The sequence below is a fragment of the Oryctolagus cuniculus genome, chromosome 2, assembly GCF_051225735.1.
Source record: "Oryctolagus cuniculus isolate XC-2025 breed Fujian yellow rabbit chromosome 2, ASM5122573v1, whole genome shotgun sequence".
In the NCBI taxonomy this organism is placed as follows: domain Eukaryota; kingdom Metazoa; phylum Chordata; class Mammalia; order Lagomorpha; family Leporidae; genus Oryctolagus; species Oryctolagus cuniculus.
Window position 1 is genome coordinate 66,017,235 of NC_142868.1, and position 23,535 is coordinate 66,040,769.

The 23,535-nt window shown below is 44.1% G+C and overlaps 1 protein-coding gene across 6 annotated transcripts in view; it reads left to right on the forward strand.

Moving 5' to 3' along the window:
* STOX2 (storkhead box 2) overlaps nucleotides 1-23,535 on the forward strand; it is a 255,624-nt gene that overhangs the window by 179,942 nt on the left and 52,147 nt on the right. The window contains exon 1 of one of the 6 annotated variants that reach the window (XM_089325527.1): nucleotides 11,567-11,690. The exons of the other annotated variants lie outside the window; for them this stretch is intronic. The gene's annotated coding sequence lies outside the window, so the exon portion shown is untranslated. Of the gene's footprint in view, nucleotides 1-11,566; nucleotides 11,691-23,535 lie in introns of those variants that run through there. 6 annotated transcript variants of the gene reach the window in all.

Sequence of the window (23,535 nt, forward strand, 5' to 3'; positions counted from 1 at the left end):
CACGCTTTTCCCCCTTGTTTCAGATGACGTGTCAGTGTTGGATGAAACAGCCAGATAGCCCCGTGGTGAAAGTCGTGGGCTCAGTCTTTTTTTTTTTTTTTTTTTTCCTTTATCTTGATTTATTTATTTGAGAGGCACAATTGTAGACAGAAGCAGAGACCAGAGAGAAAGGTTTTCTGTCGGCTGGTTCACTCCCCAAATGGCCTCAAGGGCCGGAGCTGGGCAGATCCGAAGCTAGGAGCTTCTTCCAGGTCTCCCAGGTGGGTGCAGGAGTCCAAGACTTAGGCCATCTTCTGCTTTCCCAGGCCACAGCAGAGAGCTGGATTGGAAGAGGAGCAGCTGGGACTAGAACCGGCGCCCATATGGGTTTTCAGGACTGTGGTCGGCGGCTTTACCCGCTACACTGTAGCGTCAGCCCCAATGGGTTCAGTCTTGGTTCAGCACTTTTTTGCTTTGTGACCTCAGGCAAATCCCATACATTTTCTTTCTTCCCTCCCTCCCTCCCTCCCTTCCAGATTTATTGATTTACTTTAAAGAGTTACACAGAGAGAGAAGGAGAGACAGAGAGAGGTGGTGGTGGTGGGGGTCTTCTACGCTGGTTCGGTCCCCAGATGGCTGCAATAGCCAGAGCTATACCAATCTGAAGCCAGGCGCTTCTTCCATGTCTCCCACATGGATGCAGGCGCCCAAAGACTTGGGCCGGCCATCTTCTGCTTTCCCAGGCCATAGCAGAGAGCTGGATCAGAAGTGGAGCAGCCAGGACTCGAACCGGCCCCCATATGGGATGCCAGCACTGCAGGTGGCAGCTTTATCCACTACACCATAGCACCAGCCCTGCATATCTTTTCCTAGCTTCAGTTTCCTCATTTCTGAAATGGCTATTGTGATAATAACCACATCAGACTATTGTGGTGAGGGTTATGTGAAATTCTGTATGTGGCAAAAACTTAGCAAATAACACCCGTTGCCCTCCTTGTTTAAACCTGTTGACAGTGTAGTCAGTGGGGTGGTGGGGTGGTCTTGTTTTGCTTCTCCTACAGTTCACCTGCCAAAATATACCCTGTTGTGTCAGTTCCTTGGCTGTACACGGAACTCTACTCTTGTACTAGCTGAATACATTATTTAATTTCTGTTTCTCTGTAAGAAATGAATAAAAATAATGCCACCTCATTGGGTTGTTAGGTGGATTAAATAAGTAGTTGCTGAATTGCTCAGAATGTGCATGCGTTTTTGCGTTTGCATTTTTGGTTTCTGCTTTCTCACTGTGTTCTTTGCTTCCACTGCCTTACCCCTAACTCTTTCCGGAGGACTTGTTGTCATCTGCTCTGCTGTGTTTCTCAGGCTTCTCCCACGCAGTATATAATGTTCCCTCCTCTATGTCCCAATACAGTTCTGTACATAGTAATATGCTCACAGCTGGCATATTGAATTACAATTAGTTGGTGTTTTACTTGTTTCTGCACTAGCCTAAGTAGTTATAACAAGGCTCCACCGGAACGAACATACATTAAAGGATAATAGAGACAGATGTTCAACTAGTTTGAGGAGCTTTATTTCTTTTCCAAAAAGAAAAACTAGCAGGTCGAACGTTTTACGTTGCACATTTATGACTTGTCCTTAAACCGACACATAGTGTTTCAAAGTTGGCAGGTGGACTGATTTCCGGTTTAGCTTCACTTCACTGTCAGCTCAACACATAGTTTGGGGCGCAATCACCAGGCCAGGGTCCAGGGGCTCTGGTGACCATGTAGACTCCAGACATGCTATTTATTTATTACTGGCTTTATCCTTAAAATGGAATTAATGAGGCCTAACTTACTGTGCTGCTGTTACGATTAAATGAGGAAATGTGAAGTTCTGTCCATGGTCCTTAGGTGGTGCCCAATAATGGACTTTGATCTTTTCTTCTCCTTGCCCCTAAGACACTCCTTGCTGAAACAAGGATACTAATTCCTAGAGATGTGTTTGGTAAAGTTCCACGTAGCAGTAATGCTATGGTTCTGTAAGCTTTTGAACATTCCCATGGAGAAATTGAAGTTTTGGTACAGCTGAGCTGAAGGAATGTTCACAGCCACCAACTAGACCTAAAGATCAGACCCAAAAGGAAGAGAAAGAAGCATCAAGTGGGAGAGAAGAAGCATTCGAAATGACCTTAAGTCCCAAAAACTCGGGAGCCAGGTTACCAAATGAGTACTTATGTAGGCAAATTTTATGTTGATTTTTTTTAAAATGTATTTATTTTTGAAAGTCAGAGAGAGACAAAGTCTCCCATCTACTGGTTCATTTTCCAAATGCCCACAATAGCCAGAGCAGGGCCAGGCTGAAGCCAGACCTCCGTTCAGGTCTCCCATGTGGGTGGCAGGGATTCAACTACTTGAGCCATCACCGGCTGCCTCCTGGGGTGCACATTAGCAGGAAGCTGGATCGGGAGCAGAAGTAGGACTTGAACCCAGGCACCTCAATATGGGATCTGGATATCTCAAGCTTTACCACTGCCCTATAGCACTTGTCCCATATTTTCAACCAGTCACATTATTAATTCTTTAAACTTGGAAATTCAGAGGTATCATTTTCCTTTATCTTTAATTTCAAGAAACTGCCATTTCAATCATAATATTTTGGATTTGTGGTTTGCTGTGCTTTCTTAATTTTAGTACCACTACATTTCAGATTTTCATAAGATATTTTAATATTTTTAATCATATTTTTAAACTGAGTACTTGTTTTTTATAAATCTAGAAGTTGCATCAACTCATGCTTTGGCCTTTGTGCTTCTTCATGGAGATGCTTCGTTCTGTTCTGGACTTTTGTCCTGTGTCTAGCTGTGTCACCTGGCCCCACGTTTCCCACGAGGTGACTCTCTGAGGCCTATAATCCCCTACTGACAGTTAATGAATAACTTGAATTAAAAGTCATAGTTTTTCATTTTGGGCATGCTTGTCTCACCTGTAAAGCATTTTTATCCTATTTGATTAATTATACTCTTAGTAAAGTTACATTGCTGTTTCAGAGCATGGGTAGCTGCAGCTGAAATTCATTCAATTTTTATTCCTCTGGGTAGATTCATTCATTCACTCACTCATTTATTCCTATATTCAGCACATTCTGTGAAGACTTATAGTGTGCCTGGCCACAGCCCACGTGTTGGTGGTCACTTGAGGTTGCTTGCCGGTGAGCGGTGTTGGAATGACCCCTGCTGTCAGGCACCTAGAGTTGAGCAGGAGAGACACAGAATCAAATATGAACAACAAGAAGCAGGTTATCGGGAAGACGGTGCCTGGGACTGCAAGTCCTTAAGCTGGGACTTGGCGGGAGCAGGCTGACTCGTGAAAGGTCCCTCTGCACCGAGGACGTGGGGTGGGGTGGAGCTGGATGGTTAGGGACAAGACACTTGGGTGAGCCCCAGGACAGGAGCATCCAGGGGCAGCCCTGCAAGGGTGAGGGTGCCAAGGGCCTTTTGGATATTTATAATCTCACTTGCAGGCCTATCAAAATTATCAGTTCAACAGTGTGGTTGCCTTGGTAGGGCCAGGCCAGGTGGTTTCACACGCCTTCCTTGGCCTGGCCGGTCTTTCCCCACCCCTGCAGCAAGAGTCGTGTGGGGAATTGGAGTGGACTGATTGCAGCAGCTCCGAGTCCCCTGGGAGCATTGCCCAGGAGGAATGAGCAGCCGCCAGGAGGGCAGTGTCAGCCCGGGGGCCCTGGAAAGCTCCTGCGGCCAGTTACAAGCTGTGAGTTTTCCTAAGAAGGGCGAGTGGGGTGCTTGAAGGACTTCACTGGGAGAGGCGTGAACCCTTTGAGGCACTTGAGAAGCTCCCCTTCCTACAGCTTGGGGAGAGGATTTAGGCAGATCAGGACAGCAAGAAGAGCAGGACTAGAGAGAGGAGTCTTTGCACAGCTTCTCTCCTCCATGATTTGGAGGAAGAGGCTCTCTTCCCCAGTCTTTGAAAAGCAGGTGATTGTCTTCAGCATCCAGTGCTCTCCCCAGAAGCCTTTTAGTCTTCACATATTAAAGCATTTGGGTTCTGTGAGATAAACAACCCTGGACCTCTGCAGACTCTCCTTCTCAGAAAACTTCAGTACAGAAAGAATGTATTTATGAGTTTTCTCAAAAGACGAGAGAAGCAAGTGAATGTGAAATAATCCAAGTCATGCATATTTCAAAACAGGGAAACTGCTCAGAATCTGCCTGCTTCTTTTTACTAAAAAAGTCTTCCAACAGAGGGCTTGTGATGTTGATTTGTTAGAGAGACTTTAAAACGTATATCCCATTTCACTGGGTACCTGTGATTCACAGTACTCTTCTTAACAAAAGAGTGAAGAATCTATTACTGATTAAAGCTTTTTTTGGAGTTTTTCCTTTCAGGTATATTATTTGAGTTATTTGAAACCAAGTATGTGGCCATGCCCATAAGTATACACAAATCTCATCTACTTATTAGATTCCCTTACACAAAGGTGATCTCCTTGAGGGAGTTTTCTGTTAAATGATATTTTCATTGTAAAAAGTTGGGGACTTTTTAAATGGTCCAAATGGCCAGAAGAGAGTTTAAAGATCTGTGATACAGCAGGAACCAAATAAAAGGTCTCCCCATCTTGAAGTCTTAAAATCTATGTCAGAGGTTCCCAGAATGTGTGTGTGGAAAACCAGCGCCAACTTTGTGACACTTGGGTCTTGTGAATATATAAAGAGGTCCCTGGGCAAGTTAGTTTGGGAAATGCTGGATTAACCAGCAAACAGCGTTTTCCTAGCTGTAGGACCCCTGAGAAATTTAACTCTGCTAATTTGAGCACGGGGTCTCCCCAGGGCGGTGTAACGTGTAGTTTCCCAGACTGATTTGACCTCCAAACTTTTTAAAAAAGAAATAGTTTCTGGAACTAGCGTTTTATAGAATTTACTTGGAAATAATTACGTTTCATGCATGGTGGGGGGTGAGTGGAAGTGGGAGACTGGGAAAATATCTCTGAGCCCCCAGCCCATTTCTTCTTTATGGCTTTGCGTCGTTGTTGCCTGTGTGTCCTGCTTCCTTTCTCACCCCCCACTAGAGGCCCTTAATGGCAGGGCTGTCTCTTGTTCATGTTGTACTTCAGTGGCAAGCACAGGGATATACTCACAATAGCAGGAGTGACAGTTAAGGGGTGTGTGTGTGTGTGTGTGTGTGTTTTCTGTGCCATGTGCTGTGTATGGGGTATATATTATGCTCACATTACAGATGAGGAAATTCAGATACTATATTAACAACTTGCCCAATGTCACACCGCTAGTATGTGAGGGAGCCAGAATAGGGATAGTTGACAAACACTTGCTAAATGAGTGACTCAATTTGTTTTACTTTTGAATAATGAACATTCTAGACTATTGTTTTCATAAGAGGAATTTGAAGGTAGTTTCACATTTGAAAGCACATCCTTTGTAGACATTAAGGTAAATTTATCAGTGGTTCTTATGAAAAATTGATTTTTGTGGTTAATGTTTATTTTAAAAATAATATGAAAAAGGCAAAACTAAAAGAATATCCACCATAGCACCATGGCATGTTTCTTGTCACAGTGCAGGTCCCATGAGGGGTACTCATCAATAGTCTTAACTAGTGGACTGCTTTCTGCCATACCTGATCCTATGCTATTCATGATGTTTATTTTTTTATAATTAATTTTTACTTTCACAAAGGTCATAGGGCATATAGTTTAAGAAGTCCAAAAAATATAACTACTGTGATAAATACACACAAATAACTATTTAATATAATGAAAAACACCAGTCACTGCCACCTGCCACCTTCCTGCCTTTCTTTGCTGATTCCCACTCCCCAGAGGTAATCCTTTTAGCTTGTTTTACTTATTTCTTTGATATTGAATAATGTGCTTGATTTATTACTTTTAATTTATTTGACTTAATATGTTTAGATTTTATAATTTGTCTTTCCAGTAGGGTAAATGAAATTTAGCTTCCTTATATACTCACTTTCCTTGCACTTATCTTCCCAATGGAGTTAATAAGAATTTAAAGATAAATCAATAATGAATATTTGTACTGTGATGACTGAAAACCTCTTTTCTTTGAAGGACCAAGTATTCTGATTATGCGTAACTTTTAATACAACCATTTGTCTTGGCTGGAGTTAGTGATTGCCTTTCTTTTTAATTGCATGGACTTTTAGAAATGTCTTTCTTTTTGTTCCCCCAAATGATCCATCAGTTGTGCTGGACCCTGCCTCTTTGTTCCACACTAGTTAGTATCTCAAATAATTTACCCATTTCCCTCCTTTCTATGAGACCTTCTTTCCAGAGTACATTTTCCTTTTCTGATCTGGACTAATTTCTTTCTAGGCTGTTTAACACTTGTTTTTTGGGGGAGTTTTCTTTTTACTATGTTTGATCCACTGTTTCCTATCCTCCATGTCTTTCGATTCCTTGGTTTGCTTTCTTATTTTCTTGGACCATATCTCTAATAACTTCCTGACAGTATTAATTGTAGAGGTTTGCTCTGTGCTTCCTCTCCAGTTCTTTAAAGTTTTCTTTCTAGTTTTGTTTTTTTTTTTTTTTTTTTTTTTTTTTGACAGGCAGAGTGGACAGTGAGAGAGAGAGACAGAGAGAAAGGTCTTCCTTTGCCGTTGGTTCACCCTCCAATGGCCGCCGCGGCCGGCGCGCTGCCGCCGGCGCACCGCGCTGATCCGATGGCAGGAGCCAGGAGCCAGGTGCTTCTCCTGGTCTCCCATGGGGTGCAGGGCCCAAGCACCTGGGCCATCCTCCACTGCACTCCCTGGCCACAGCAGAGGGCTGGCCTGGAAGAGGGGCCACTGGGACAGAATCCGGTGCCCCAACCGGGACTAGAACCCGGTGTGCCGGCGCCGCTAGGCGGAGGATTAGCCTAGTGAGCCGCGGCGCCGGCCTAGTTTTGTTTTGATCTCAAGAGGCACTGAAGTACTGTTGGAGCTCCTGTGAGGTTGGAGTTGGACCCCTGCTGTGCCTTCTTGCAGCATGATCTGAAGAGGCTGCCCTGGGGTCTTTTCTCTTGCACTAATCAGTTTCCCTGGAAGATTCTCCCAGCCTCCAGACTGGCTGCCGACATCCCAGAAGCCGAGGAAGGGAGATAGATTTTCACAGAATCCCATTTTATTCATTACCTGATTCCCCCCTCAGCCATGCTCGCTGTCCCTAAGTTAACAATTTGTGTGATTTAACCTCTGTTTTTGAATGTAAAATTTCCACTGTCTGCCTAGGTCGAGAGGTAGCTGTACCCAGCTGGGGAAGGGGGTTGGAGCTGAGTGTCTCGATGCTCCTAAGAAACATCCGAAGCACAAGTTCTATTTTCAGTCTCATTCCACGCCTCACCTTTAACAGCACCTAAATTCTTTTTTTATTTTTTATTTATTTATTTATTTATTTATTTATTTATTTATTTTTTGACAGGCAGAGTGGACAGTGAGAGAGAGAGAGACAGAGAGAAAGGTCTTCCTTTGCCGTTGGTTCACCCTCCAATGGCCGGCGCGGCCGGCGCGCTGCGGCCGGTGCACCGCGCTGATCCGATGGCAGGAGCCAGGAGCCAGGTGCTTCTCCTGGTCTCCCATGGGGTGCAGGGCCCAAGCACCTGGGCCATCCTCCACTGCACTCCCTGGCCACAGCAGAGAGCTGGCCTGGAAGAGGGGCAACCAGGACAGAATCCGGCGCCCCGACTGGGACTAGAACCTGGTGTGCCAGCGCCGCAAGGCGGAGGATTAGCCTAGTGAGCCGCGGCGCCGGCCCAACAGCACCTAAATTCTTGAGTGTTTCTGCATTCTTTCCTCCCTCCAGCTTTTAACTCATTTCTTATAACAGAAAAATTACAAAATAAATGAAATGAACTCTGATATTCTCTTCATCTAAACTGCCCATTGTTAATGTGCTGCCGCATTTGTCAGACCTACTTGTGGGTCTAATACCTATCTATCTTTACCATTTGTAAACCTCATGACACTGTACCTGGAAATGCTTTAGGGATACATTTCCCCTAACAAGAGCATTCTCTTAAATAATTATTTGAGATTAGAATTTCTAAGTTGAGAAAGTTGAACATTGATATAATACTATGATGTAGCATCCTGTTTAAATTTTTCTGTTGTCCCAATCATCTCCTCTGTTGTTTTCGTTCTTATTTTTTAATTCCAAGCTCTGAGGGTCATGTTGTATTTAGTTGCATGTCTTCATTTTCTTTCTTTCTTTCTTTTTTTTAAGAATTGTTTAGTTTTCCAGCTCCCTTTATCTTTTATGACATTGACATTTTATAATATTTAGGGCCAGTTGTTTTGCAGAATGTCCCTCAATTTGAAGTTGTCTGATTAATTCTTTAGGATTAGATTCAGAATCAGAATTTTTGTTGTTGCAAGAATACTAATATAGGTTGTGCTGTGTTCTTCTTAGTGCATATATCAGGAGCCCTGGCTCTTGGTCTCATTGATGATACTAAATTGGATCATTTGATTCTAGCCATGTTCTGTTTCCCATGGTCTTTTCCCCTTCGTAATTATAAAGTAATCTGTTTGTTGAGATTTTGATTCTATATGAATAGCTTGTTCTCCAGCAGCCTTCTACCTTTTGGATAAATACGCCTCAGTAACTCTTGCTTGGTTCACTTACTACAGTGGTAGTTGTAAATGTGATATTCCAATTCCATTGCTTCTTCTAATCATATTAATTGGCATCTTTTTTTTAAAATCACTGTTCTTTCTGCACTCCTTGTAATTTTTTGTTTGTTTCTGTATCACAGTGGATGCATGGATTCTTTGTTATTGTTACTTATGGATTCTTTGTTATTGTTACTCTTCTGCAGACATGTTGCTTTATGCTCAACTTATTCATGGTATGCCTGTGGAAACCTTCTCAGTCTGGTCCATGTATCTTTTGATGTGTTCCATTCAGATTTTGAGACTTTTTTCTTGCTTTAGGGTTCCCAAAAACTGTGTCAGATTCACTACTGCTTTTTCTGCATTGGACTTATCCATGAGCATCAGTTGTTTCTCTAAGAAACCCTGGTTACTGTTGGTGGGAAATCCTACTAAGACATCAAGATTGTGAATGCCCCATGAGCTCATTGTTATGGGGTGGCATCGCTTCTAGAGCTTTTCAGTGGGCAGAGTGAGAGGTGTATCTAAATTCCTAGGATGCATGTTTAAATCTCGATTTCATAGTGATATCCCAGGGCTGCTCTTGCCTTACATCAGTCTGTGTTTATGTCTTCCTTCTCTGACAGGGTATTTACTAATTGTCTCAATCTCACCATACACATGAAACTGTCTCAGAATTGCTACACCCACACTGCCGTCCATGGCCGGCTTTTCCTTTTACATATTTAAATTTTCTTTACTCTCTTATTTCAATACCTCTCACCCATCTGTTTTTCCAGCTTCCAAAATTATTTGATGGCTTCATCTGCTTTCACTCTCCATCTTCGGTTTTCCTCCTTTTTGCTTCCTCCTACTGTCATTTTCGTGGGAGTTGAGAGGCACTGTTTACTGTCTACTGTGTTGTAACTGAGAGCCCCATCCTAGATGTTCCATCTGTTGATGACTTGAGGTGAGAAGACAGGGAAGATGTAAACATTATGGGCCTATTTCAAGGAAATTCATGGAAAATGGAATTAAAAGGCAAGATTATTTTTGGTACAAAAAATGTCAAAATCCATGCAGACAGGGGTCTTCAAAAAGTTCATTTAAAATTCATATTGTGAAAAAACTATGCATGGATTGGAAAATTTAAATGTTTTAAGTTCGCGTTTGCAAGGCTGAGACAGAGACGGATGAAGAAAGATCCTTCACCTGCTGGCTCCTTTCTCAAGTGTCCACAACAGCCAGAGATGGGTCAGGGAGCTAGGAACTCAATCTGGCTCTCCCACCTGGTGTCAGGTACGCAAGCACTTGGGCCATCATTTGCTGCTTCCCAGGAGGTACATCAGCTGGAAGCTGGGGCAGAAGCCAAGTAGGCAGGTCTTGAACTTGGCATTTCAAAATGGGATATAAGCATCCCAAGCAGCGACTTAATGTGCTAAACACCAAGCACAATATATTTTTTTTGCACCAAAGTAAAGTTATCTTTTAATTCCATTTCCCACAGATGCTTTGAAGCACTATCATATTTACCTGTAATCCCCAAATAGCTCCGTCAGTTATCTTTTCTGCCTCAATCCCCCAGACCTGCCAAGCGTCCCTACCCCCACCCCCCGCCCATGCTGTGTCCCTGACAAGACAATTGAGAACTCTCGTCTGGCTTCCTTGGAGTTTCTGTGTCCAGCTGCCTGGGTGAGTGGGGCGGCTTTGCAGTGGTGTTTTGTGGGAGACCTGAAAATTCAGAGATGTAGGCAGTGCTGGAGAAAAATATGGCCAGGCTCTCTGAGTCTGCATTCACACTATGCTTGGGGGCTGAACGCTGCACCCCAGGCAGGCCTGGATTATTTCAGCCTGAGAAAGATTAGTGGACGAACCCTGGAAGGAGCCACCCCTCCAAGCTTGTTTTTGATGTCTTGATTTTCTCATTTAATTGAAATCAGCACAGACTTTGCCCATTAGCTCCCACACTTGCACTTCCAGGAACTCTTTGATGTCTGTTGTCTGTCCTTACTCACAATGGATATAGTTTCAGTTTTAATTTTCTTTCTACTCTATTAAATGTGTTAACTGGAAAGCTGAAACACCTGGAGAAATTTTAGCATCCTTAGAACTTAAGAATGCCTTGGTATCAACTTGTTATGAAGGCGTAACTGAAAGGCATAGGGGGAGTTTTCCAAAAGATGTGTGTGAGGCGGCCATCATCTTGGAAGCTGTTTGGGAGGTTTAATTTGTTTCACTGCTTTGGTAAACAAAAGCTGGTATGTTCTTTCCATGGGTTTTCAATTGTAGGCTGCTGTTGCTGACTTTCCCCAGAGGTGGTACATTTTGGTTGTCAAATCTGTAACGTCTGGCAGGTTCACAAGCGTGGGGACCTCTTTTAGCATTTGCCATATTGGCAGCTTTTGCAGGATCTTCTCTCTGTGCTTTATTTATTTATTTACTCTGCTGGCATTGTGGAATTGTGGGTAAAGCTGCTTTAAATCAGAATCATGTCAAATAAAAACACTTAAAGGACATTTTGGCCACGGATAATGGGGATATCTCAACACGAATAATCCATGCCGAATTGGCTGGTAGATTTCAGAACAGGAAGACCATCTTTCACGATGTTCATGGCTTGGTTTTGCTTTGCTGCAGATTAGGTTTAGCGACAAATTCCATCTGGCTAGAGCTACATGCAGTCTCTCTATTGATTGGTTATATTGGGACTTTATGGGAGTGTCCTTCGAATAGCTTTTCCCAGCATTTTTTAAAGCTCCATTAGAAAAACACAGAGAGCGAGGGAGAGAGAAGAGAAAAAGGACCCTGCGTTGTTTCAATTTGCGTCCAACATGCAAAACATAGTTCTAAATTTTTAATTAGCTAAGTGAGTGGTGAAAAGGAAAAGTAATATAACAAGCCTCGGTGAGCAGCTGGGATGTGTTGCCATGACGACAAGTTCAGCAGGCTGCCAGTGAGCATGTCAATGGGTAATATCAGGAGAGGGCTTTGAAACAGTGCCTGCTAGCCACAATGTGATTGGTCACGCCTCTGTTGTCTTTGTGTGAACCGGTGGATGCTGGGTAAGACCTAGAGTGAATGCTCAGCTTGTCTCAAGGCTGCAATGAGGTAATGCTTCTGAATCTTTGGGGATTATGAGCTCCTGCCTCCAAAAGACTGCAGTCTAGAGTGTTTTGCTTCCTAGTTGCGTTAATTACCGACTGTAACATGTTAGGAAGTTTTACAGCTGCCTTTATTCATTCTTTCATGTGTGCATGTGCATATTATGGATAACACATGTGTCTGTGGCATATAGAATCTCACGCGTATTCTAAAAAAAGAGATCACCCTCCATGTTAGTCATTCTGCAGAGAGTCAACATTTCATTTGATGGCTGGCATCAGTGACAATAACTGTGGGTAGATAAATGATATATTAAAGTGCATTTGTGTTGGGTAGGCAGACTTGCTCGTTTCTATAGAATATTTTGGCATCAGTTGCTTTGAGAAATCTTTTTATCTATGCTGTCTTTATGGTAGGCAGAACGGAGGGGGGTTGAAAACAGCGTTGGATTGGCTTGGTCAGTGTGTTTGGTTCATTTTCGATTCCTTGCGACTGGCCAGTTTCTATCCTAATATTGATCTTCTGGAGGCTTGCATTAATTGAACCTAATATCTGAATGCTACACTTGTCTGCCGAATAATGCCTTGACAGTTTAAACTGCAGACTGAAAGTGGGAGTTATATTTATAGATACAGAGATCTAGAACTGTCTCTGGGTGGTTTGTGAAACAAAAGCATCAAGGGGTGTCAAAGGACACATGAGCCAAACCCCTCCGCCCTAAGCCCGGCTCTGTGTGACACAGTGACTTGGATCCTCTGCAGGGTTTCTCGGGCAGAGAGAGAGTGTTTTATCCGGTTCACGAACAGTAACCTAGTATCCTGGAAGGGGCAGGGCTGCATCTCCTGCTATGGTATGGAAAGCAGAGTTGGACGATCCAGTTCGTTCATCATGTCACAAATGAGAAGCATGTGAGCCAGCTCTGGACTGAGCTCGCCAAGCCGTCCTATTGCCTCCCTGTTGTATTTACCTCGCAAACAGTTCATAAAAATTTATAAGCCTTTAAATGGATAAACAAAGAATAAAAGCACCTTGAACGACAAGGAGTGGCTGTTGCTGCTGCTGCACAGGACAGTGAACGCTGCCAGCTACCTGGCTCTGTTTGAGGTCAGGCCACGGGCATGCGTTGACGGGCTGATTATCCAGCCCAGCTGCCACCATTCACGAAAGGCAAGGCCACGGAACACAGTCGTGCCGTGTGCCACACTGTTCTTTGAAAGAACTTATAACTTGCCTTATTTTTACTCATCTATATGGTTTCTGTTTATATGATTTTTGTAATGATAAATAAATGTGATGGTGTATCTAGGTTTTCAATAGTCAGTTCGAGACACTTACAGCAAGAGTAGGATCCTGGATGGTGACTTTTACCAACATATTGGTTCTATTTAGTGGCATAAATGCCAGTGCCAAACAGCTCTGTCTTTTGACCATGAACAGGGAGGCCCTGGAAGCAGGCTGAAGTCCTTTGTCTAAAACAAAGCAGGGTGCAGTGACCCCATGAAGAAAAATCCACCTGTTGATACGATGGGCACTTTTGCTCTGTACACATTTTAATATTCTGCTTCTTTCATTTCCCTGCAGAAGGTTTAATTGTGTAGTCTTAAATCTCAAGCATGTTCTGCTGATTTAAATGATTTATAGGTTTATTAATGATTCAGGATATACATAAAATCAGATCCTTGGCAGTGCAGCCCAGTTGTTACAGGTGGTGTGTGTTACCTTTGTTACCTTGCAAGCTGTAAAGGTTTCATATGTGGAAATCTTGCCTACCAGTCCTCTTGGGAAGACGTCTTCATTTTGTGAAACTATATGCTAGCCTAATCAAGGAACAAAATTCTGGTCTTTTAGATTTAGATGACTTAACAATGTTTCAGTGGATCAGATTATTATACAGTAAAGTCTTCACTATTAAGTCATTTTAGAGCATTTAACACGTGTGGAATTAACATATCAGAGATTAAGTAAAAGGAAAGGGGAAAAAACATCATAAGTTGCTGTGTTTCATGAGCTTTGTACTGTTTAGAAAGTCCTGTGGAAGAGGAGCAATTGCAGGTTCCAACTAGCGAGAGTCCTTATGTCGTGTGACAGGTTCCACAGTGAATGACTTGTGAGGGACCGGAAGCCTGATGACTTAGAGATCAATGGCAGATACAGCGTTGTAGTGGTTCTCTCTCATCACTGATATTATCTAACAAAGCTGGTAGCTTAGCAAATGGCTTTGGCCAAAAATAATGCACAATTGATGATATTGATGGTCTGTGAGGTTTTCAAACCTGTGCGTTTTTGAGGAAGTCTGGATAAAAAGAAAGCATTTTGCAGATCATTGGAAGGGTTCAAGAAATTTAAAAATGCATTTCGTTAGGACTTCACCCTTTACAAACAAATCTCAAGCCCACTGTGTTCATTTACTGAGCAGTTGAAGCAAGAGGCTTTTGGTGGGAAAAGCAAAATGTTGGGAGAGGGTAGGTAAAAGCGCAGACTAGGGGCGGCCGTTTGGGATGCCTGCTTCCAATATTAGAGTGCCTGGGTTCACATCCCTGCTCTGCTCCTGATTCTGGCATCTAGCTAATGCGCACCCTGGAAATAGCACGTGATGGCTGAAGTCTTTGGGTCTCTGCCAGCCATGTGGGAGACTCAGACTGAGTTCCTGGCTCCTTGCCTTGACCTGGCCCAGCCCTCTCTGTTATGGGCTTTGGAGGAGTGAGCTAGTAGATGAGATGTCTCTCTCTGCCTTTAAGATAGATGAATGAATAAATAAATTTTTTTTAAACATCAGGTATTCTGAAAGATAGAATATGGAGAGTATTGAGACTTTGGAATTAGACAGAATTGTGGCTGGTGCCGTGGCTCACTAGGCTAATCCTCCGCCTTGCCGCACCGGCACACCGGGTTCTAGTCCCAGTCGGGGCGCTGGATTCTGTCCCGGTTGCCCCTCTTCCAGGCCAGCTCTCTGCTGTGGCCAGGAGTGCAGTGGAGGATGGCCCAAGTGCTTGGGCCCTGCACCCCATGGGAGACCAGGATAAGTACCTGGCTCCTGCCTTTGGATCAGTGCAGTGCGCCGCCTGCAGCGCGCCAGCCGCGGTGGCCATTGGAGGGTGAACCAACAGCAAAGGAAGACCTTTCTCTCTGTCTCTCTCTCTCACTGTCCACTCTGCCTGTCAAAAAAAAAAAAATTGTTAATTCTTCAACACTCTTTCAGTGTAACTTTTGGTCAATTACTTTCTTTAAATTAATCTTTCTCCCACATTCACTAATCACAAAAATCATTGCCTTCACGTGCACACGCCTGGGTCTTCATTGCAAGGAGGTTCCTTCCTGTGGAAACACAGTAGGGAGTGCTTGTTATTCCCAGCTAAGAGAAACACAACCCATGCCTGTTCTAACGGACTTTGTTATATGCCATCAAAATGCCACATTTGTGTTAACACTTAAATTCATTCAGAAAGTGCCCTTAAAATAATTTTCCAACTTAAAGTATTGTAATAGTGAACTCAGTGCTAAATGATGATTTCATCAACTTAAAATATTTATTTTTACTATGATAAAATAAACCTTTACAGTCCACTAATTCTGAAATTTGATCATGAAAATGGGGCCTAGACAGAAAGGTCCTTCCATTCTACGTGTGAAGGGAAGGTTTTCTAGTAGAATGAGTGGTGCTACAGAGGACGACCTTGGCTAGTGTGGATTACTTGTTTTATTTAGAAAGAGCTAGATTTCAGATTTTTGTGACCTAGCATCTCCTTTAAAAATTATTTATTTACTTTAAAGGTAGAGTGTCAGAGAGAGGTAGACACACACACACATACACACACACACACAGATCTTCCTTCTGCTGGTTCACTCCCTAATGGCCACAACAGTCAAGTCTGGGCTATGCTACCAGAAAGCCAGGAGCTCCATCCTGGTTTCCCACATGGATGCCAGGAACTCCAGTACTCGGGCCATGTTCCGCTCCCCTCCCAGGTTCATAGAATCTCCTTTATAGGGGTATTTCACAGACCCGTGGTCATAATGTGCAGTCCTTTTATATTTGGGGCTCATATTGTCCACATTGAGTGTATGGTGAGGTTGTGTGTGATAAATAAAGCTGGGATAGCAAATACTGTCTTTATTAGTTACATATCTTGGTACCCCAAGTTGATGGTTCATTTCTTGAAGGTGGGTCCTGTTTCTTTGTTTTCCTTTTATTCAGATAATACCTACACTTGTGCCAAATATAAGTACTGGTAAATGTATATTATTTAGTTGTTTAAAGATGGATAATATGTAAAAGTTACTTCTGGCCGCAGAAACAGGAAGCTGGAAGAATTCTGTGAAGTCTTAGTCATGTTGTCTGTTGAATTTTCTTATCACCAAATAGTGCTTCTCATTTTTACCCATTTCTTCTTTTGGCCAACATAAATATATTATAGTCCTGAAATTTGAAATTTAAATTTAAAAAGAAACCATTATGGTTGAATTCAAGTCCAAGCCATTATACCGTGTGTGGGTCTTTTAACCACTCATTGCACCTGTATGTCCAGCATTTTCTTGGTGACAGGTGATGAGTACATAGGCTTGGGGTATTGGGCAGAATTGCATTTGAATCCTGGAGGTGACATTTACTTGCCAGGAGACAAACCAGACTAGTCTCAGCTCCTTAAATGAAGAGTACATCTATAACACAGGGTTATATTAATACAGGTAACCTACATAAAGTGCCTGACATATAGTATCTGCCATGCAAGTACATACTCCACTGTTGTTTATCTCCTATTTGCATTTAATTGCTAAAATAACCAAATTCTTTTAACCTTGGTGGAGTATCTTTCATGATGAATAAAAATGATTTGTTCTTCCATTCTGATAAGTTATTCCATCTAAGAAAATCTTACCACCTGTGCTTACATAATTCCCTTGGTTTTAGCTGCTCTAACAGTTGGGAGGCGATTAGTATCAGTGTGTTATGATCAGTAGGGTTTTTTTTTTTTTTTTTTTTAACAGGTAGAGTTACAGAGAGAGAGAGAGACAGAGAGAAAGGTCTTCCTTCCATTGGTTTACTCCCCAAATGGCTGCCACAGCTGGTGCTGTGCCCATCCAAAGTCCGGAGCCAGGTGCTTCCTCCTGGTCTTCCATGCGGGTGCAGGGGCCCAAGCACTTGGGCCATCCTCTACTGCCTTCCCGGGCTACAGCAGAGAGCTGGACTGAAAGAGGAGCAACTGAGACCAGAACCCGGTGCCCATATGGGATGCTGGTGCCGCAGATAGAGGATTAGCCAAGTGAGCCAAGGCACTGGCCCCTGATCAGTAGGGCTTTTAAATGGATAGCCCCCAGGGAAGCCCATTCTGACAGGTAGGCTTAGGGTAGATGGGGGAACGCAGGTGAGAACCTCAGAGGCAGGGATCTGGTCGAGAGTGGAGTACGAGGAAAGGAAGAGATTTTGAGGAATCCAGGCAGGGAGTGGACAGCATCTGTTGACCATTTAGATTGCAAGGAGGTAGGTGGTGGATGGGCAAGACAGCCTCATGTATTCGTGGGCCATGTGGAGCTAGGTTTAGTCCAGACTAACAGACGAGAGGAAGCAGGGTCTATGAGAAGGATGACCCATGCAGACTTGAGTATGCTGAGTTAGAGCCACTGAGATGTTTAGGGTGGAATCATTTGGTGAGGAGAGGAAAGGCAGAGGGTGCCGTGGGGGGCAGGGGCTCCAGAAGTCACGGCAGAGCCTTAGGACCAGAGGAGGAGGCTGGGCCACACCAGCTCTGCACAGCTGACAGTGAGCACCAGGCTTTGGAGAGGGGAGAACTCCGAGGGGTGGTGGCTGGAGGGGAGGAAGGCTGTCCTGGGTGCCCACGTGAGACTGCTTCCAGAGGCCGGCAGAGGAAAAAGTTACAGGAGCCCTCAGACTCTGCATGTGGATCTGGAATGCATGTTCCCTTTTATTAACATACACAGGACTGGTTTCCCCAAAGAAATCGGGAAGTGAAGTGTTTGGAACCGAAGAGCTGGGCAGAGGCACGGTCCCCAACCCAGGCCTGTGGTGTCCTGGCTGTCACCTCGCCCTCCCAGCCCTGTGCTCCTGCCACAAGCCAGTCCCTGGTTATGTGCTCAGGGTAGACCGCAGATCAGGGTACCACACATGGCTGGCAGAAATCAAAGAGATCCTGAATACTCATAGCAGAAACCAGGAATTAGATAGCTTTTAGGGGCCGGCTTTTGACACAGCAGTTCAGTCGCTGGGATGCTGGCATCCCCTGTGAGAGTTCCTGGGCTCGAGTCCTGGCTGCACCTCTGATTCTGCGCTTGCTGCCCTTGCGCTCCCTGGGAGGCAGCCATGATGGTTCTAGTAGTTGAGTCGCTGCCACCCTCACGGGAGATCCGGCTTGTGCTCTGGGCTCCCGGCTTCCTCCTGGCTCAGTTGCAGGCATTTGGGGTATGAGCTAGCTGATGGAAAATCCCGTTGTGTCTTTGTGCCTCTGCCTTTCAAATAAAGAAAAATAAACAAAAATCATTTTTACCCATCTTTAGCATGAGTTCTTAAAAATTTTATAATTAGAGTGAGTGGCCTAGGACACGGAGAAACTGTGGTGTAATCTTCTCAGTACTTTGGAGAGCTATCAAAATAAGCAAATTGTTCTTTTTCTGTCAAATTTTTTTTATAAAGATTTACTATTTATTTGAGAGATAGAGTTACAGAGAGAGGTAGAATTACAGACAGAGAGCAGTAGATACAGAGAAAGAGGTCTTCCACCCACTGGTTCACTCCCCAAATGGCTGCAATGGTTGGAGATGGGCCAGTCCAAAGCCAGGATCCAGGAGCTTCCTCCAGGTCTCCCACATGGGTGCAGAGGCCCAAGGACTCAGGCCATCTTCCACTGCTTTCCCAGGCCATAGCAGAGAGCTGGATCGGAAGTAGAGCAGCTGGGACTTGAACTGGCGCCTATGTGGAATGCCGGTGCTTAGCCTGCTACACCACAGCACTGGCCCTTCTCTGCCAAATTTTGCTTCAAAACTCTTTTCCTTAATATAATTCTATCAATGCCATAGCTGTTACAATTGATCTGACATTAAAATTATATATTAATTGTGCCCTTGAGCAAGTTCCTTAACTTTTCTGGATTCTGTCCCTACCTTGGTGATAACAGTATTTATTTCATAACGCTCTTGTGAGAACACACGACATGGCCTACAAAGTCCCCACCACCACTTGATAAAGTGCAGTTACTATTATTAGGCAGAGGTGAGAGGGAAGCACTTTGAGGCACTGGGTTGGCATTAGAAGTGGGAGAACAGTGGTTAAGATGATGTGAGATGAAAATAATTTTAACATTATTATTAGAATGTTTTTCTGATGGTAAATGCAACAGACAAATGGACGTATTCATTGTTGTGAAAGTGAACGATGCAGGAGAAGAAGGAAGGAGAGAGCAGAGTGGTGTTTGATGTCCTGCAGGAAGAGTGGAGGGAGGCTGCGAGACACTGGGGCATTCTCACTCGGGTCCCCGAGGCGGAGTTCATACCGGGGGCTGGCTGTTCAGGACTCCAGGTGCTCTGTGTTTGTTATTTCTATGATCTGAAGTCAGACATGGTTAAAAGGTAGGATGCAGTGACAGTGATGGTACTAAGAAAAATTAAAAATCATCAGTTTTGGATTATGAAAAGACAGTGCCAAAAAGATGTGGAAATATTAAATAAACATTCTAGTGTCTTAGTAATGTTAATCTTGGAAAATGAATTAAAGAAATTCCATTTTTTTTTTTTTTGACAGGCAGAGTGGACAGTGAGAGAGACAGAGAGAAAGGTCTTCCTTTGCCATTGGTTCATCCTCCAATGGCCGCTGCGGCCGGCGCACCGCACTGCTCCGATGGCAGGAGCCAGGTACTTATCCTGGTCTCCCATGGGGTGCAGGCTCAAGTACTTGGGCCATCCTCCACTGCACTCCCTGGCCACAGCAGAGAGCTGGCCTGGAAGAGGGGCAACCGGGACAGAATCCGGCGCCCTGACCGGGACTAGAACCCGGTGTGCCGGCACTGCAAGGCGGAGGATTAGCCAAGTGAGCCGCGGTGCCGGCAGAAATTCCTTTTTTTTTTTTTTTTTTTTAAAAAGCAATAAAAGACAAAATGAGGAAGATGAAATGTAAGGAAAAACAATGAGTGGATCCTGTTAAAAAATAAATCGATTGGTCCACACCTAGGAAATGAGTAGAGGCCATTGTGAGTTGAGGATCCAATGTTGTCGCTTTTCCATAATCAAAGACGTGTCCAGGTGGCTAATCCTTTACTTTCAACCCTCTGGATTCACAAATAAGGTAGGCAGAGGTTTCAGGGCGTGTGTTAGGACTGTGCCCTTGCTGCTCCCTCCCATCTGAAATCTAACCCCAGGTCCTCAGACTTCTGGAAGTAAGTGTCATGGTTTGGCCGGCGCCACGGCTCAATAGGCTAATCTTCCACCTAGCGGCGCCGGCGCACCCGGCTCTAGTCCTGGTCGGAGCGCCGGATTCTTTCCTGGTTGCCCCTCTTCCAGGCCAGCTCTCTGCTGTGGCCAGGGAAGGCAGTGGAGGATGGCCCAAGTACTTGGGCCCTGCACCCCATGGGAGACCAGGATAAGTACCTGGCTCCTGCCTTTGGATCAGCGCAGTGCGCCGGCCACAGCGCGCCAGCCGTGGCGGCCATTGGAAGATGAACCAACGGCAAAAGGAAGACCTTTCTCTCTGTCTCTCTCTCTCACTGTCCACTCTGCCTGTCAAAAAAAAGTGTCATCTGTTCTCACTGTACTGCACTAAAAGCAAGGGCATTTAACATTCTTGCACACCTGAACACACACACACACACACACACACGAAAGGGAAGACGGACACAATAAAAGCCAAGATTTAATCCAGTAAAGCTACTGTTATGAAAAAAAAAAAGTGTTCCATGTCATCCTAATGTTCACTTCTGTTCATGCAGGCTGTGCAATAACTGTCCACACAAGCGCAGGTCTGCTGACCGGTTGGAAAGGACTGGCCCAGCTCTCGGGTGACCAGCCCAGGAGACAGAAATCCTGCCACTTCCACTGTACAAACCCAGTGCTGAAAAGATCGACCCTTTCCCCCAACCACTGTGTGGCCTCAAGCCAATTCATCAAAAGGATCTTTGTTGCCAGGGATGTGTGCGTGTGTGTGTGTGTGTGTGTGCGCGCGTGTGTGTATTTTGAGAGTAGTTTAGGTTGAGGAGGGGGAGCAGATAGAGAGGATAAATGGTAGAGAATATAACACAAGAAGGTGAAATTTTGAGTACTTGCAGTGATTAAGTACTTATGACTAAGCTATGTCGGCAGGACTGTGTTAGATTCTAGTGTAAAGTAATGGGATGTAGGATCTCATTGGGAATACTGTCTTTCTTCCTCAGTCATTTGTTTTTAAAACAAGCCTTTGACGAGGTGTGGCGCTCTGACGAGGTCAGTTTTGCTGCTCCTATGAGCACTGCCTCCATTCTTACACAATCCGCATGTGGCAGACATGCTGATCATTGAATTACTCATCTGTGCACGTTGCCCAGAGTCCAGCCTGCTTCATCCCGTGTGTGTGCTACTTGAAAAGATGTTAAAAAACTTAGTGTGGCAATGACTTAGCAAGGGAAAAGGGATAAAAAGGGGTTGAGGAACAAAAATACACCGTGATCTTTTTATTATAAAAGAGCTTCCAGACAAGTTGTGTTGATAAATTTTGTGACTTTAGAATTCTTTTATATCCACAGCTGAATATTCAATGATATTTACTTTTAAAATTAATTTGTCCTTATTCCTACGTTCATTCTGGTACTGCAGTTGCAGAATTGCAGCTTCTAGGCGTTACATTTACATATCTGGTGTTGGGGAAGCTACTGATTCAGGACTGCCGATTTGAACAAAAAGGAGTCCAAGGGAGCTGAGCCCTCACCCCTTCCCTCTCAGTGTAGACTGCACACTGTTTGTGGCCCAGGCTTGAGAAGATATTTTATATCACTTGTCAGCCTTCTCCAGCTCAGTCGCTAATGGGGTGTGTGTGTGTGTGTGTGTGTGTAGACTTTCAGCCACATTTCTGTCCCGAGTTGGAGTTAGTGACCATCTTTGGCTCACTTTGTCATTTCTCATTGTTTTGATAAACCGTGGCGTTGAATGTGCTATTTCCGTTGTCTCCAGTGGACTCTGCCCTCTGAATTCCTCCCCGTGTCGTACACAGTGATAATCCAGCTCTGGGGACTTCGCCAGCCACTGGATAGACAGTGCACTCTGTGCTTCTCAGTTGGCTGGGGCCTCTGTAGGGACCCCCACCTTGCTGAGCAGACTGCGCACAGCTAGACACTCTCTGAGGAGGAGCCCCTGGGACCCCACTCCCTGTTCCCCTTTTCCTAAGCAAACCCCCAAGTGTCCTGAGGAACCCTAAACAAGGAAGGGGTGCAAAATGTTTGGGTGATTCCGCCTGTGAGCTGAGGGGTCTTCGCTCTCTTATGCCACCAGTGTGCTGAAGCCAGTGGCCAGAAGGTAGAACCCTGGTTAGAGTGGAGTGAGAGATCTCATCTGGTAGAAGCCTTTCCTGCTTATCCATTCACGGTGTGTATACAACTTTCAGGTTTCCATCTCTGATGGGGTAGATTTTTTTTCTTTCTTTTTTTTTTTTAACTTTTATTTAATGAATATAAATTTCCAAAGTACAGCTTATGGATTACAATGGCTTCCCCCCCATAACGTCCCTCCCACCCTCAACCCTCCCCTCTCCCACTCCCTCTCCCCTTCCATTCACATCAAGATTCATTTTCGATCTCTTTATATACAGAAGATCAGTTTAGCATACATTAAGTAAAGATTTCAACAGTTTGCTCCCACACAGAAACATAAAGTGAAAAATAATAGATGATTTTTTAAATGATGATGAAATCAGATCAGACCTATTGTCATGTTTAATCCCAGTGAGAGTCAAGTTGGGAATTGATAATTTCTTCTTCTTCTTCTTCTTTTTTTTTTTTTACAGAAGATCAGTTTAGTATACATTAAGTAAAGCTTTCAACAGTTTGCACCCCCATAGAAACACAAAGTGAAATATACTGTTTGAGTACTCGTTATAGCATTAAGTCTCAATGTACAGCATGCTAAGGACAGAGATCCTACACGAGGAGTAAGTGCACAGTGATTCCTGTTGTTGACTTTACAAATTGACACTCTTGTTTATGGCCTCAGTAATCTCCCCATGCTCCAGTCATGAGTTTCCAAGGCTATGGAAGCCTTTTGAGTTCACCGACTCTTATCTTGTTTAGACAAGGTCATAGTCAAAGTGGAGGTTCTCTCCTCCCTTCAGAGAAAGGTACCTCCTTCTTTGAAGACCTGTTCTTTCCACTGGGATCTCACTCACAGAGATCTTTCATTTAGGTTTGGGTTTTTGGGTTTTTTTTTTTTTTTTTTTTTTTTTTTTTTTGCCTGAGTGTTTTGGCTTTCCATGCCTGAAATACTCTCATGGGCTTTTCAGCCAGATCGGAATGCCTTTAGGGCTGATTCTGAGGCCAGAGTGCTATTTAGGACATCCGCCATTCTATGAGTCTGCTGAGTATCTCGCTTCCCATGTTGGATCACTCTCCCCTTTATTTATTCTATCTGTTAGTATTAGCAGGTACTAGACTTGTTTATGTGCTCCTTTCATTATGATCAATTGTGAACTGAAGTTGATCACTTGGACTAGTGAGATGGCATTGGTACATGCCACCTTGATGGGATTGAATTGGAGTCCCCTGGTATGTTTCTAACTCTACCATTTGGGGCAAGTCAGCCTGAGCATGTCCCAAATTGTACATCTCTTCCCTCTCTTATCCCCACTCTTATGTTCAACAGGGATCACATTTCAGTTAAATTTCAACAC